General features: G+C 35.0%; 1 protein-coding gene across 2 annotated transcripts in view; it reads left to right on the top strand.

The window, feature by feature from the left end:
• The window catches only part of NAALADL2 (N-acetylated alpha-linked acidic dipeptidase like 2), a 1,658,881-nt gene that overhangs the window by 103,782 nt on the left and 1,538,326 nt on the right, over nt 1-16,773 (top strand). Inside the window, exon 3 of one of the 2 annotated variants that reach the window (XM_060393545.1) lies at nt 4,764-4,814. The exons of the other annotated variant lie outside the window; for it this stretch is intronic. The gene's annotated coding sequence lies outside the window, so the exon portion shown is untranslated. The remainder of the gene's footprint in view (nt 1-4,763; nt 4,815-16,773) is intronic. 2 annotated transcript variants of the gene reach the window in all.

The raw sequence follows: 16,773 nt of genomic DNA, 5'->3' as shown, positions 1-16,773 counted from the left end.
TCACCCTCTTTGACTTTCATCAAGAGGCTCTTTAGTTCTTCACATTCTGCCATAAGGGTGGTGTCATCTGAGTATCTGAGGTTACTGATATTGCTCCCAGCAAACTTGATTCCACCTTATGCTTCATCCAGCCTGGCATTTCGCATGATGTACTCTGCATATAAGTTTAATAAACAGGGTGACAATATACAGCCTTGATGTACTTCTTTCCCAATTTGGAACCAGTCCATGATTCCATGTCCAGTTCTAACTGTTGCTTCTTGACCTGTGTGCAAATTTCTCAGGAGGCAGATCCAGTGGTCTGATCTTCCCATCTCTTTCAGAATTTTCCACAGTTTGTTGTGATCCACACAGGCAAAGGCTTTGGCATAGTCAACAAAGCAGAAGTAGATGTTTTTCTGTAACTCTCTTGCTTTTTCGATGATATAGTGCATGTGGGCAATTTGACCTCTAGTTCCTCTGCTTTTCTAAAACCAACTTGAACATCTAGAAGTTCATGGTTCATGTACTGTTGATGCCTGGCTTGGAGAATTTTGAGCATTACTTTGCTAGAGTATGAGATGAGTGCAATTGTGCTGTAGTTTGAACATTCTTTGGCATTGCCTTTCTTTGGGATTGGAATGAAAACTGACTTTTTCTAGTCCTGTGGCCACTACTGAGTTTTCCAAATTTGCTGGCTTATTGAGTGCAGCACTTTAACAGCATCATCTTTTAGGATTTGAAATAGCTCACCTGGAATTCCATCACCTCCACTAGCTTTGTTTGTAGTGATGTTTTCTAAGGCCCACTTGACTTTGCATTCCAGGATGTCTGGCTCTAGGTGAGTGATCACACACTATTGTGATCATCTGGGTCGTGGAGATCTTTTTTGTATAGTTCTTCTGTGTATTCTTGCCACCACTTCTTAGCAACTTCTGCTTCTGTTAGGTCCATACTGTTTCTGTACTTTATTGTACCCATCTTTGCATGAAGTGTTCCCTTGGTATCTCTGACTTTCTTGAAGAGATCTCTAGTCTTTTCCATTCTATTATTTTCCTCTGTTTCTTTGCACTGATCACCGAGGAAGGCAGTGGTCAATTAGGATGTGGTACCTGCATCTAATTTCTGCCTCCAGTGATTTTCTAAGAAATGGTGCCTGGGAAAGTCTTTTGTCTCCTCATAAGCTAGACGTGTCTTACTCTATCCTTCTGCTTGACTGATGGTTTGGATGATCATAAGCGGCTTCCTCTCAGTGTACTGAAACCTCTACTTTCTAGTAGTCTTTCTGAAGTCAGAGGCCTACTGCTCTAGTGGTAGGTACTTTTTTTCTTAAGAAGTTTTTGATCTCTTTATTGGACATCTGTATGCCTTTTCAAGGGCTTCCCAGGTGGCTCTAGTGGTAAAAAAAAAAAAGACGTGGGTTCAACCCCTGTGTCAGGAAGATCCCTGGAGGTGGAAATGGCAACCCACTCCAGGATTCTTGTGTGGAGAATCCCATGGATAGAGGAGCCTGAGTGAGCTGTAGTCCATAGGGTCCCAAAGAGTTGGACATGACTGAAGCAACTATGTGCATGCATGCATATGTCTTTTTAATCTGAATTTTCAGTTTGGCACTTTTTTTTCTTATTGTAATACAACTGTGATTTTCTTTCTTCTTTATTTCAATGATATCTATTGAAAAACAATGCTGGCTATTCTGGATTAGTTCTTTGACTTATTTTCTTCTGTTACTTTCCATTTCTTTTCGTCTCTGGTGGTTTCTTTGATTTTGTCTTTTTTATTATTTTCTTAGTTTTTAGGGACTGTATTCTGTCACTGTTCCTATTTTATGGTATTCTGTTCCTGTTTTATGCTGCACTATAGTAATTTTATTTTGTTGAAATATTTCTCACTCTGCACAGTCTGTTTCCTCCTGGCTTTTTTTTTTTTTTTTTTGCTGTCTGTTTTTATGTTGGAAGCATTCTTTACATATTTAAAATCCCTATACATCTATTTTAAGAATAAACAGTAAAAGCTGATAAGTATATGTTTAGATGAGGTTTGGTAAGCTTCACTACAGAATGGTGATGAGCAAGACTTTTCACTGTCAGTAACTGATGATTTTGTGTGTGTGTGTGTGTGTGTGATGGTTTAGTCATTAAGTCATGTCTGACTCTTATGATCCCATGGACTCTGCAAGGGTCCTCTGTCCATGGGCTATACCAGGCAAGAATGCTGGAGTGGGTTGCTATTTCCTTATCATATATATTTATATATATATCTATCTATATATATATCTATATATATATCTACATATATATATATAGAGAGAATATATTTTATAACAACCCAGAAAAGTAGATATTTTTCCCATTTTAGTGTTGACAAAACAGAATCAAATGGGACTAAGTAGTTTTCCAAGGTTACTTATCTCATTAGGTCTATATGAATCAAAATCTTGCATTCTAAGACATCATTGTCCAATTTTTTCCCTCTGTAGCTACAGTTCTGTGTCAAGTGGCATTATGGTAGCATTTTGTGAAGAAAAATCGCAGCTATGTTAAGTAAGGACAGCTTAACAGAAGTGTAAATGCATTTGAAATGTCCTCTTGTAGGCTTTCAGTTTATAACATTTAAACTGAATGTTGGACTAGTAAATTACAGAGCACTTTAAATGCTTCATCAGTTTGTACTTTGCTAATGTTACCATATTCTTGAAACATAAAGCCAGAAGTGGAAAAAGAATCACCTTCATAAACTGTAAAATTTAATAAAAATATGTATAACCTTTTGAGCAAATAATTTGGTAATGTAATATATATCAATAGCCTTTAAAAGTTTGGTTATATATATCAATAGCCTTTAATACATATCAATTTGGTGATATATATCAATATCTTTAAAAGCCTAAAAAATCCTCTGACCTACACAACTGATTTTAGAAATCTCTCCCGCAGAAGGAAAACAGAGGTGTAGATAAAACTACAAGTAAATATTCAAAATTATGATCCATCATTAAATATGCAAACTTAAAGTTAGAAACAACCAAAATTCCTCCAATGGCAGGACTTTAAAAAAATTAGGATACAACCATATGATGGAGTTATTATGTACCTGTTAAACATGGTATTTTTAAAGGGCATTCAAAATAAGAAATATCTGGTGTGTTAAGTGAAAAAGCTGAATGCCAAATTGTACTCACCGTGTGGTGCAAAGTAAGTTAAAATTCATGTACATTTACATAGAAGAAAGACTGAAAGACTGAAAGAAAGTATGCCAAACTGCAAGCCCTATTTGCTTCTAGCGTCTGGGATTATAGACAATTTATATTTTCTCATTGATGCTATTCTGTAATTTCCAAATTTCCTAAAATAATTGCATATTATTTTAATAATGAAGAAAGCATGTGTCTTTAAAAATACTTAAGACTCTTTGCTGTGGAGAATAAGCGAATCTAAGGGTTCTTTGGTTCTTCCCTGCCTTCATATAACTATCTGTGAATAGTACTAATGGGACAGAATTGGGCTCTTTTCTGCACTGTATTGTTTTTAAGGACTTCCTAAAAGGTGCTTTTTCCTGTCATATTATCACCCCACTTCTTCTATTTCCTAACACCGTCTCTCATATCTTATACCTTAAACACTCATCATTAGATTCTCATAAGTATGATTTATTTAAGTCACTAATGTACATTTTAAATTGATTGTACATTTGTATTTACATATCATCTCTAAATATTATTCATATACCAATTGGAACTAGTTTCTGAAATATTTTATAAAAATCTATTAATAATTTCCTAGTGACAAAAGTTATATATGAAAAAAGTTAAAGATGTGTAACTGGATTTTATGAATAAATCATAACAGGAAAAACCATCCTGATTACCTGTAATTAATACTGGCCTAGCTTTCAGGCAGTTTTCTAGGTAAACAGTCATTTCATGTAATTTATTTACTAATTTCAGTGGTTTTAAACACCTGGGCTCCCTTTGCACTATCTATAAAAATCTTTAGGAAGTAAGAATTAAGGAAGGTATAATGCTGAAGAGGAATGAAATGGGTGGCATCAAGGTATTCTAGTCGTCCCTTGGTTTCCTTGGGATCTAGGAACCCTCAGGAATACCAAAATCCACAGATGCTCAAGTCCTTTATATAAAATGGCATAATACCTCACTTTCCCTGTCCATGGCCATCCCACAGATACAGGGGCTGACTGTACTGACACTTTGATGAATTTCAGCTATACTGAATTCTAGAATGGAAATTATGTAAGCAGCATTACTAGTTCTGTAGATAATTTTAATGAATATTTTAAAATAGATGTTTTTTAAAATTTCATAGCACAGATAATTTGGCCACATTAAATAATTAATTCTCATAAGGGTGGGCGATAGATACTATGTTTCTGAATATTCAAGAGAAATTGCAACCTGTAGTTTATTTTTTCTATGATCACTGTGCAAACGTTCATTAAGCAACCAAGAGCTAAAGCCTTGCTCACTCTACTAAAAAATGGAATTATAAAGTATATTGGCTAGTATTGGCTGGTATGAACAGAAGGAAGTTTGGAAGATTGCTGCTATTATGCAGCAAAGTAAAAATAGTGCTTAAGGTCAGAGGCAAGGAGCATCTTCAGCATGGCTTCATTTATGAAATACGGCAAATTAAATGACACAGATTTTTCTAATTTTGACACTTCCTCTAACAGATTAAAGAATCTTATGTTTGGTCTAACTGAATTAATAATTATCATATTTGTTAGTTTGCAATTTTGAAAGGATGCTTTTAACTTTACTATTTTAGGTTTGAATTAGATAACGTTGCCAGTTACTACACTGAAATGAGGCTGACCGAGTAAGTGGCTTCACTACCTGGGGGGAATGCCTTTCTTAATTACAGCTTCCCATCTGCCTCAGAATTGTCACACACTTTGGTTCCTCCTGTCCCCAAACCCTAGACATGACTCTGTTTTCCCCTTTTGTAATCATTTTAAAGTTCTGATTCTGCCCCCAGGTTTAGTTTGTCTACATTTCAAAAAGAAAAAAAAAGTTTTCTAATGGTCTCATCCTGAAATACAGAGGATTAACTCATCCTGCAACACAGAGGATTAAATGATAGCCTCTGACTTGTTCTCTACTGGCTAAAATACCTTTTCTGTTTGTTAAGAAGACAATTTTTCTTTTTTTCTGCATATAGGAAAAGAAAGGATAATTTAAACAAAATTTAGTTTATGTAAAGAAGACAATGAAGCATTGAAAGTCTTTATCTTTTGAACCATTGATCTCTGTTATTCAGGATAAAGGCAGAGATTCAAGTAAGTCTTTAATTGTGAGGTTTAGGAAGTATTTACAGTATGCTTAGATACCATGTGTCCAACTGAATATTTTGTTTAAAAAGGAAATTTTACTGGGTTGTTCCTGTTTCTGGGGCAGACATTCACTTTTTCCCTCAAGTGAGCAAAGAATCCAATACATACTTTACAGCAGTTTAAAAATCATGAAATGTATATGATAAAATGAATATTGTTTAGTTCTCTATATTTGATCTGTTAACTTTGGATTGCTTATAAGAACCATGACTTGGATAATAAAGGACTCTACAGCATATGTGTGTTTTACAATTACATACTTTCTTCATTTTTGCCAAAATGTCAGTGTAAACATTTTCCACCTGTCCTTGACTTTGAACAGAAACAAGTTCTTTCAGTTTTCTTTCGGTGCATTATTTAACGATAATCACCAACTTTTTGTACTGATGTCTGATATAAGGTGCTCCTTATAAAACATCTTCCAGGATAACATACAGTTAATGGCTAATGTATGGTTAATGGTTAATGTGTCCGTGGTATTCCCAGACCATGTGGATTTCTTTTAAAAGATTTATTTATTTATTTATGGCTGTACTGGGTCTTTGTTGCTGTGCCTAGGCTTTCTCTAGTGGCAGTGAGCAGGGGCTACTCTTCATTGTGGTGTGTGGGCTTCTCATTGTGGTGGCTTCTTTTGTTGTGCAGCAGGGACTCTAGGCAAGTGGGCTCATAGCTGTGGCTCACAGACTCTAGAGCACTGGCTCAGTAGCTGTGGTGCATGGGCTTAGTTGCTTCCAGCACGTGGGATCTTCCAGGGTCAGGGACAGAGCCCATGTCCCCTGCACTGGCAAGTGGATTTTTTACCTCTGAGCCATGGAGGAAGCCCACCAGACATTATGGGTTTTTATACACTGTCCTCAAATATGTTTTTCAGCTAATGTTTATATAGAAAAAAGATTTATCTAAATTCAGTGCATGATTTTTAATAAAAGTAGTATTTGAGTAGAGACTAGATGTAGTTGTTGGGGTGTCAGGATCAGGTACAGCCTCTGCAGAAAACATTCCATATCAGCATCAGTGATGAGCTTGAGTGTGGCTGATGCTGGGAGGCCATGCGGTTGCATCTAAATCTGCCATCTGCCAACTAACATGTTAACCACTTGATGGTCACCAAACAATGTTTTCAGCAGTTTGTATATATCCCAATATGATAGTTTATCACTTAGATTTTTAATGTATTTTATAAAATTTATCACGTTGGAGCTGCTGCTGCTGCTGCTAAGTCGCTTCAGTCATGTCCGGCACTGTGCGACCCCATAGACAGCAGCCCACCAGGCTCCTCTGTCCATGGGATTCTCCAGGCAAGAACACTGGAGTGGGTTGCCATTTCCTTCTCCAATGCATGAAAGTGAAAAGTGAAAGTGAAGCCGCTCAGGTGTGTCCAACTCTTAGTGACCCCGTGGACTGCAGCCCACCAGGCTCCTAGGTGACAAATACTAATATTTCCTATTCATTGAAACAGGAAAAAAAGATTAGCTTTTTATGTCTGATTTCTGTAATACTGACATTCGATGGGAGAAATGCCTGAACTCTGTTTTGAAAGTCTGATGTGGTGGAAAAACATTAGGATTTAGCATCCATGGTCCTTGGTTCAAATTCTGCCACTACTACCTTAGGTATACTTGGATAAGTTCCTAAAGTATCTTGAGTCTTATTTTTCTCCTATCTCAAATTAGAACAATACTATTCATCTTTTATAGTTGCTTTAAAGGTTAACAAAAATATACAGAAAACATCCTGGTGCCTTGCACATAGTAGCCACTATATTGTGCTTAGTTGATCAGTCATGTCTAGCACTTTGTGACCCCATGAACTATAGTGCTCCAGGCTCCTCTGTCCATGGGGATTCTCCAGGCAAGAACACTAGAGTAGGTTGTCATGCCCTTCTCCAGGGCATGTCCCCAACCCAGGGATTATACCCAGGTCTCCCGTATTGTAGGCAGATTATCTTCTGAACCACCAGGGAAGCCCAAGAATACTGGAGTGGGTAGCCTATCCCTTCTCCAGCGGATTTTCTCAACCCGGAAATCAAACCTGGGTGTCCTGCATTGCAGGAGGATTCTTTACCAGCTGAGCTACCAAGGAAGCCTGTGGCCACTATATTAGTGAAGGCTATTATGATTAGTGATAACTTGCTGCTGCTGCTGCAGCATGTAACAGTTAATAATGCCAAATTTTGGAATGCCTTTTAGTTTGGTAGAGCACTTTGTTATACAACATATTTAATCTTTCCTAAAGCACTCAGGGGCATCTTATTATGCTTAGCATGTCCTATATATAGCTTATATGGGAGGTTAACGGATTTGGCTAGTAAATGATGGAGTAAAAATATGAGCCTAATCTTGTAACTTCCAAATCTCTGCTCTTTGTACAATAAAATATCAGTTTTATTAATAATTAATAATTATTAACTTCACATTCCAGATGACAAACATTTATTTGACTTAAAAGTTTTAAATGGATGTATAGATGAAAAATTTTCTAGTGGAATCATATACAAGTTTTTACTAAAAATCAATAGTGTAAGGAGCTGTTGGCACTGGATATATTACACCAGGATTTCTATCCCCTAGTCTCTTCACAAACTTTAACTTACTGTGGCACATGCGGGGACCAAGTGGGTGGCTACCATACATATGTTACAGGTGATGATCCTGACATCCTAAGAAGCTATGTTTTGCTGAAGGTGATGCTTTTAGTAAATAGCAGAATGTTGTGTCTCCAAGTATAGACTTTACATGAATTTCCCCAAATCTAGTTTATTCAGCATTTACTGAGTATTATGTTTAGAGTGTATACTCTTAGAAGTACAAAAATAAGCAAGGCAATTTCCTTGCCTTTATAGATTTTAAAACTTGTGTGTGCTGCTCAGGGGGAGACAAAAATGCATTTAAATGATCACAATGGAAGATGTGATATCTCAAAATTAAAATGAAAGTGACACAGTTCCAACTCTTTGTGACCACATGGTCTATACAGTCCATGGAGTTCTCGAGGCCAGAATACTGGAGTGGATAGCTTTTCCCTTCTCCAGGGAGTCTTCCCAACCCAGGGATCGAACCCAGTTCTCCTGCATTGTGGGCAGATTCTTTACCAGCTGAGCCACCAGGGAAGCCTGAGAATACTGGAGTGGGGAGCCTAACCCTTCTCCAGGGGATCTTCCCGACCCAAGAATCGAACCGGGGTCTCCTGTGTTGCAGGGAGATTTTTCACCAACTGAGCTACTGTGGAAGCATGTGATATGTCTAGCATTATAAAAATTGAAAACCTAAGTTGAGTATGATGTAGAAGAAAACAGAAGAAATCTAGGTTACATATTTGATCAGTGAAATTCCTAAAAGGTGTAATGGTTTATGTAGAAGAAAACTAGAAGTGACTGTATTTTCTTAGATTCTAAAGCTATGAAAATCTGCATTTTTGTTCTTAAATTCATTATGGACTATAATGAGTACACATTGCAAGGTGCCAAAATTTATGATAAGAAAAAATAATTAAGCAAGATAATTGCATATTGATGCTTACTGGAAATACTTATGTATCCATTAAGTTTATAAAATGAAAAACTTAGTTCTGTATCTTAATTCATTCCACTTATGTTTAGGTGGGAATTAGGTTTAATGAATTCTAATAATATCTTGAATTTGATATATTTATCTTCATCTGGAACACTTAGCTCCATAATACTTTAAGTAGCACATTAAGAAAAAGATAAATTCTTCCTTTACTTTCATCTATTCCTGAAAAATTTGAGTGTATGTGGCTTGGGATTACTATTTTCCATTTCTTGTGATTAATTCAGGAAACGAGCATCTGGGCTTTCTAGGTACATTCTTTTTAGTAATGAGTGATTTTTTGTTTTTCATTTGAAGATGTGGCCCTCAGATGCATGTTAGGCAATTTTCTGTCCTCAAATGCAATGAAAACTGATTAATTTTTTCATCTTAATTTAGCTAATAGTGTTCTCCATGCTGTATTTTACATACACAATGGAAATCATTGTGCCTTAAAATAATCTGAACCAATGTAATTAATGATATTTTACAGTTGATGTAATTGCCACATTATATTTTATATATTTTACAAATATCCTTAAAATATTTATATTTTCCCCAGAGGAAAACAAGAAAAATCACCCATTCTTTTGCCACTCATACTGATTTAGTCTTTCTATCCATAAATAAAAGGGTATCATATCATTCATAGTTTTCTCATTTAGTTAATATCTTGTAAATATCTTTTACAGATTAAGAAGCTGAGACTTAGACATAAGATTTAAGGCTAAGTATCTATGGCTTCAAAGCTTGTTATCTTAACCAGTAAGCATACCAACCTTCTTAAAAAAAAAATAGAACTGTACTGTGATTGAATACTATAATTTGGTATGGTTTAGAAGGAGATTTCTTGAGGAAGGGATTGACTTTCATGGTTGATGAAGAAGCTCAAGAGATAGAAGGAACCAGAGGTAATCCCTACCTTGTCTTATTTAAGCCCAAGCCACTGCTGGCTTCTTCACAGCTCTTCACATAACTTTTTTCTTTTTTTTTCTGTCTTTCCTATATCACACTTTTATTTTGAATAGCTTATCTTCTCTGTCATCAGGCAACTGTAGTTATATAAGGTTTCCTATTTATATAATACAAATTTAAGGTGATAGGTGATTGCATTCCATGTGGAATTATGAGCGATTTCAGTTCAGATGTCAGGAAAAGGAATCTCTTTTGCAACTGAGGTTAAATGTCCCATAGAATAAAGTGGAAGGATTCACCACCTACAAGCGTTTTCTCTCTGCTGTTATGTTTTATCCTTTTACTAAAAAAATATTCTGAAAATATTAGGAGACTACTGCTGAATTTTCTCACATGGTTAGAAAGCATGTATCACATTTGTGGGTTTTTTCTCCTTTCAGTTCAATATTAACATTTCCTCTTTGAATATTTAATATCATTGGAAAAATAGATAACATTTTTGCTCTTTTTCATTGTAAAAATATTGTCTTACTTCTAAAGTAAAAAAGAATGCATTCTCTTGGTTAAGAAAATAAAGAAGTAGCAATTTTAGAAAATATTAATCTGGCTTTTAAATCTGAATGTTATCTTTCTTAATTTATAAGAAACCACAATAGAGTTGTGTAATTTTTTTCCCAAGAAATAATTTACATTAAAAAGGGTATGATATTTGTGAAACTCCCTATTTTGGAGTATGTGTTTTTGAAAAGCAAAGATCCATAAATTGAATAATTTTCATGGATTATAAAATTTATAATGCATTTTTATAGAAATGTATCTTGATTCTGTAACAATCTCTAGTTACATTATAAGGACAATCTTTGATGCCATATATTTTTATATTTGTTAAGATATTAATAACAATAGAAACCCCCTGGCAGTCCAGTGGTTAGGACTCCACACTTTCACTGCCAGAGGTGCAGCTTCAAGCCCTGGTTGGGGAACTAAGATTTCAAAAACTATGCAGACCAGCCTAAGAAAACAATAAGATTTAATAATTATGTTCAAAACATGTTATAAATTATATTGTGTTTTGGCGTTTTTAACCTCCCCAATAGAAACTCAGTTTTCTTAATCATGACCTTCCTGAAATCATAGACCTACTGGCAAAATAAACCTTGTGTATTGGCTTTTCAAAAATGCAAATTTGTTTTTAGGCTACTATGAATATTCCCATTGTGAATATAGGACATTTAACTATTTTTTTCAGAGGTTTCATCTCATGCAATAGCTCATGAATTTTTTTTTTTAATATCTCATTTCTATTAATGTTATTCTTGTCTTTGATTAACATTATAAGAAAGATTTATCTGTTAAAATATGAAGTATCTTTTTAAACTCTGAGGATATAAAAAATATACTACAGAATATATATAAATATATTTTTATATAAAATATTATAATATATAAAATATTTTTATATAAATATAAAAAAACTACAGAATCCTTTAAGATGTACTTCTTCATTAGGTTTTTAGTAAATACATCATGGATTTTTGCTCATTTTTCATATTTGCCTATGGAGAAGTAGTTTCATCTATTCACTAGCTGGTTCCTAATGTCATGGTGTACAAGTCTAGAGGAGTCTGTACCCTTATTGGTGGGAGAGCTAGTACATAAAAAAGTGAAGCATCTTTGTATTTCTTTTTAAAATATTCCTTTGCCAGAAGGATCTCAATATCACTACAAGATTTGACAATTCTCTAAGAAGGACTCAGAAGACTCAGCATGTAGTCAGATGAATGGGTGTGATTTATTACAGTTTAAGAAAACACTGGTGGCTCAGATGGTAAAGAATTTGCCTGCTGTGGAAGACCTGGGTTAGGTCCCTGGGTCTGGAGAAGGGAATGTCTACCCACTCTACTATTTTTGCCTGGAGAATTCCATGGATGGAAGAGCCTGGTAGTCTACAGTCCATGGGGCTGCAAAGAGCCTGTCACAACTGAGAGACTAACACTTTCATTTACATTTTTTTAAGGAAAAACACATGGAATGATATCTGAGAGAAACCAGACACAAGCTTCTGGAGTTCTCTCCCAGTGTAGTCACCATACAGGAAGCAGCGATTCTTCCATGATGAGCTGCGACAAATATGAAATGTTGCCAACCAGTGTAGAAGTTCAGTACCCAGGATTTTAGGGGAAATGATCATGTAGGCTCCTTCTGCGTCAGTTCAGTTCAGTTGCTCAGTCACGTCCGACTCTTTGTGACCCCATGAATCGCAGTACGCCAGGCCTCCCTGTCTATCACCAACTCAGGTGCTAAAATTGTAGAAGAAAAGCAGGAATTCAGCCATACCTATATTACTTCTACAAACTGTCTAGGCACAGTTCAGTTCAGTTCAGTCCTGTTCGGCTCTTTGCGACCCCATGAATCGCAGCACACGCACACCAGGCCTCCCTGTCTATCACCAACTCCTGGAGTTCACTCAGACTCACATCCATTGAGTCGGTGATGTCATCCAGCCATCTCATCCTCTGTCGTCCTCTTCTCCTCCTGCCCCCAATCCCTGAGATATGCTAGATAATATTAAAAACAATCTCTAATTCTCTATTAGAATCGGAGCTCTAAATAGATTTTTTCTTAATCTATACAAATCGATGGGATTCTTTTAAATTACTTTTTCCTCTAGCCCCCAGTGGTGATTTATTATAGATGAAGTTCAGAAGCTTCTATTACACTTAGGTTATTTCTGTTTAAATTTTTCCTACGTACATAATTTCCACATCCAAATATAAAGTTGTGTCTTGTATGTTGAAAAGTCAAAGAGAAAAATTATGAATTATGAACTGTGTGGCCTTAATGACAATAGATATGAATGATGACAGGACAAGTATTTAATCTCCATTTAACAGAGGAGGGCACAATAACTCAGAGAGAATAATTAATTTGTAAATGTCTGTACAGCTAACACATCAAAGAAATTAAATATAAACAGTTCTTCTAGCTATTCCATAGGATGTTCTTTGAAGGCAAACACTGGCATTTTTCAGTAGGAGACTGTGGCTCCATTCTTGCCTAGAGAATCCCATGGATGGAGGAGCCTGGTGGGCTACAGTCCACTGGGTCGCAGAGAGTTGGACACTACTGAATGACTTCACTGGGCACTGGGACTGTGGCTCCATAAATAGGAGTTACTCAATAAATGTTAGACAGGTAATAGTTGTATGAACATGGAGCAGTTCACTCATTCTGTCACTCAACAAAGTTTAGAAACATAGTTATTAAACACTTTCTTCCTTTTAATATTTTCACTGATGGTTTTGTAATTGCATTTGTTGTTTTTAGTTCACCTGGGGCCTGACTTTTGCTGTTGGAGACTTTATTCCTCCTCTTTAGAACATTAGTTTCTGCCTTGCTCTAGCAGTTGTGGCCCCTTCTCTTGCTGTCTGTTTCTGTGTGTGTGTCTCTCTCTGTCTCAGAGTACTTAGAGGCTACTTTAGTAAGTGAGTAAGTGAAGTCACTCAGTCGTGTCTGATTCTTTGCGACCCCATGGACTGTAGCCCACCACGCTCCTCTGTCCATGGGATTCTCCAGGCAAGAATACTGGAGTGGGTTACCATTTCCTTCTCCAGGGGATCTTCCTGACCCAGGGATCGAACCCAGGTCTCCTGCAATGCAGTCAGATGCTTTAACCTCTGAGCCACCAGGGAAGGGTAAATAGTAATTTTTTTTTTTTTTTTTTTGGTCTCCTGGTCCACTTTCATGTACCAATCTGGTCTAGAACACATAAAAATATCTCTTTGTCCTTGCTCAAGCCATGATTGAGATAGAAGCTCCCAAACAGCACTATTTTAAAGAAAACCCTCTGACAGAATAAAATAAAGCAATTTGTCATTTCCACTGAAGATCAGTGGTCATTTTGATAGAAAATGTGTTCAATCACTCTTGAAAGAGAATTATGGTGCTGCTGTATTATTTCATTTAGTACTTTATATATCCTGTACTGACATTTTTCTTTTTAGTTAATTGGAATTAAAGTCTTGCTCTTTAAGTGTGTTTTGGGAAGTATATTTTATTCAAAACTTCTTTGGCACTTTTCGTAAATTCTTTAATTCTGTTTTGAAAATTTTTTTTCTAGAGCTACATGGAAAATAAGTACTGTAACTGAATTTTTGGTTTTAAAAGGTATCTACTAAATTATTTTAAAAGATGCATTTAATTGAATATTGAGAAATGATTTCATATTGAAAAATGATTTCATATTGAAAATATTGTGTGTTGACAACTGGACTTTATCTTTTGGAACTGTATCTTTGTATTTTCAGTACAATATTTAACAAATTGCATTTATCATTCTCTACTTAGATGAGCTCTTAGACATTACATGAGGATACATTTTTAAGTACCAGTACTTGAAGTTTTATGATTAAATCTATTCATACAAGTTTCATGCTTTGAGACTGTGCAAGAAAAATATTAATTAGTTTGTAATTTAGAATATCAATAGCCTTAGAGTTGTAGTACTGAAATAGTGCTATTTTTGGATCACTTGAAATAGTTGAGTCTAAGAGATTTTGAAGTGTTAATTTAAAGCAAAAGTCATTTAAGAATAATATGTTACATATAAGAAAAATTCAGAGTAGGGTATAAAATATCTAGACTTTGGTGGAACTATAATTTTGTCTTATCTTATGCTTCAAATTTAATTATAATTTTGAAATAGTAATGTATTTGCAGTGCTTTTGCATAGCTGTCTACTAATAAGGTCTCAATATTACCCTGCCCCAGGGGTCCTATTTTAATTGTAGTTTATATAAATAATATATTAAAATAATCTACATAAATAATGCCTACTGTAGCTGTGCCAGGAGAAGCAATGATCTTAGGAACATGGCATTTTATTTGGCAACTGGAGACTGAGTATTTAGGATAGAAGTAGACCTCCTGTATAATTTGATATATTTAAAAATAATAAATATATCAGTAATGATATAGAAGTAGTTTTAGAGTATTCACTGTAAAGATTCACCATCTGACCCTTCTGAATCTAGTTGGGAATTCTAAAGTGTCTAAAAATACCCTATTTTCAGATACAGTCAAATTTCACACATAAGCACAAAGTCATATTTCTAGATAACTGTATTTTAGTATATAACAGCAATTTGATTTTTATAGTGACATGGCAGTTTCAAAGCAGATTTAAGTGACATTTAAAACTAATATATTGTTTTAGCTAAAATGATTCTGCTAATTTGCTTGGTTTTCCACTGAATTTTCTATATTAAGTCATCTGTATATTGAGTCTTTTTATCTATTTCAACATTAATTTCTTATCTATAATTGCTTAAGTTACAAAATTTTTTTCTGGTACTAATAAGTATAAATTTACATGGTTATTATCCCTTTTCCCAGTTTTTTGTAATATAGCATTTAAGGTTATAAATGTCCTGCTGGACATTGAGTTTATTTATGTTCTACAAGCTGTTATACGTAACATTATTTTAATTTTTGTCAGTTCTAACTATTTTAAAATTTCCATTATGATTTATTTATTTTCTGACCCAAGAGTTATTCAACCATGTGTTTTTAAAATATATGCTTTCATTTTTTTTACAAATGTAATTTAATTGCATTGTGATTAGTGAAGGTGATCTGTGTTTTGAAATTTCTTGAAACTTATTTTTTGTCCTAAAATATGGTCAATATTTGTTAATATTCTGCCTGTGCTTGAGGAGACTAGAGTATTGTTGACTGCAGCATCTCCCATCCAAGTACTAACCAGGCCTGACCCTGCTTAGCCTCCGAGATCAGATGAGATGGGGTACTTTCAGCGTGGTATGGCCATAGACTTGACGGCAAAGTCTAATGAAAGTCATTTAATTAAGTTTGCTAATTTTATTATGATAAATTCTCTAACTATTGTACTTGAAAGAGGTGTATCTGTGTCTCTCAATGCTATTGATTTGCAATTTTCTCCTTTTATTTTTCTCACCTTGTATTTTATACATTTGGGGGCTTTTAAATTATGTGCAATGTGCATATAGTTTAGGATTATATATTTTATATATTCCTAGTGAACTGAATGTTTTATTATAATGAAGTTGCCATCCTAACTCTAATAATAATCCAGTTTTGTTTTATCTGAAATGTACTTGGCTATTCCAGATTTCCTTTGGTTCATATTTGCTTTGCATTTCTTTTGTCATGTGTTTTCACCTAGAATTTCAAAATCTGTATGCTTTACATTTGTCTATATTTAGCTGTATTTTTTCATATAAAATTGCTTATTTTTTCTCTTTTAAAAAATTTAATAGACTTTTTCTTAGCAGTTGTAGTTTTATAAAAAACTTCAGTGGAAAGTACAGAGAAGTTTCATATATTTACTTATTTCTTCTTCACTTTGTTACTGCTGAAGAGCCAATATTGATACATATGTTTTATCAACTAAAGTTTATAGTTTACTTTAGGGTTCACTTTATGTTGTTCATTCTTTGGATTTTGATAAATGTATAATGACATGTATCTACCACTCTCATATCATGTGGAACAGTGTCACTGACCTAAAATATCCCCTGTGTTCTACCTTTTTATCCCTCCTTCCCCTCTCCTGAACCATTGTCAATCATTAGTCTTTTTTACTGTCTCCATAGTTTTGTGTTTTCCAGAATGCCACATAGTTGGAAACATGTGGTGTGTTACCTTTCCAGATTGGCTTCTTTCATTTAGAACTATTCATTTAAGATTCCTCCATGTCTTTTTGTGGCTTGAGAGCTCATCTCTTGGAGAAGGAAATGGCAACCCACTCCAGTGTTCTTGCCTGGAGAATCCCAGGGACAGGGGAGCCTGGTGGGCTGCCATCTATGGGGTTGCACAGGGTCAGACACAACTGAAGCGACTTAGCAGCAGCAGCAGCAGCAGCAGCTCATCTCTATTGCTAACTAATATTCCATTTTATGTTTAGATAAGCACAGTTGTTTATCCATTCACCTATCAAAGGACT

The sequence above is a fragment of the Ovis aries genome, chromosome 1, assembly GCF_016772045.2.
Source record: "Ovis aries strain OAR_USU_Benz2616 breed Rambouillet chromosome 1, ARS-UI_Ramb_v3.0, whole genome shotgun sequence".
Classification (NCBI taxonomy): domain Eukaryota; kingdom Metazoa; phylum Chordata; class Mammalia; order Artiodactyla; family Bovidae; genus Ovis; species Ovis aries.
Note: the sequence above shows the minus strand (reverse complement) of the source record. Positions and strands in the feature narration are given on the sequence as shown.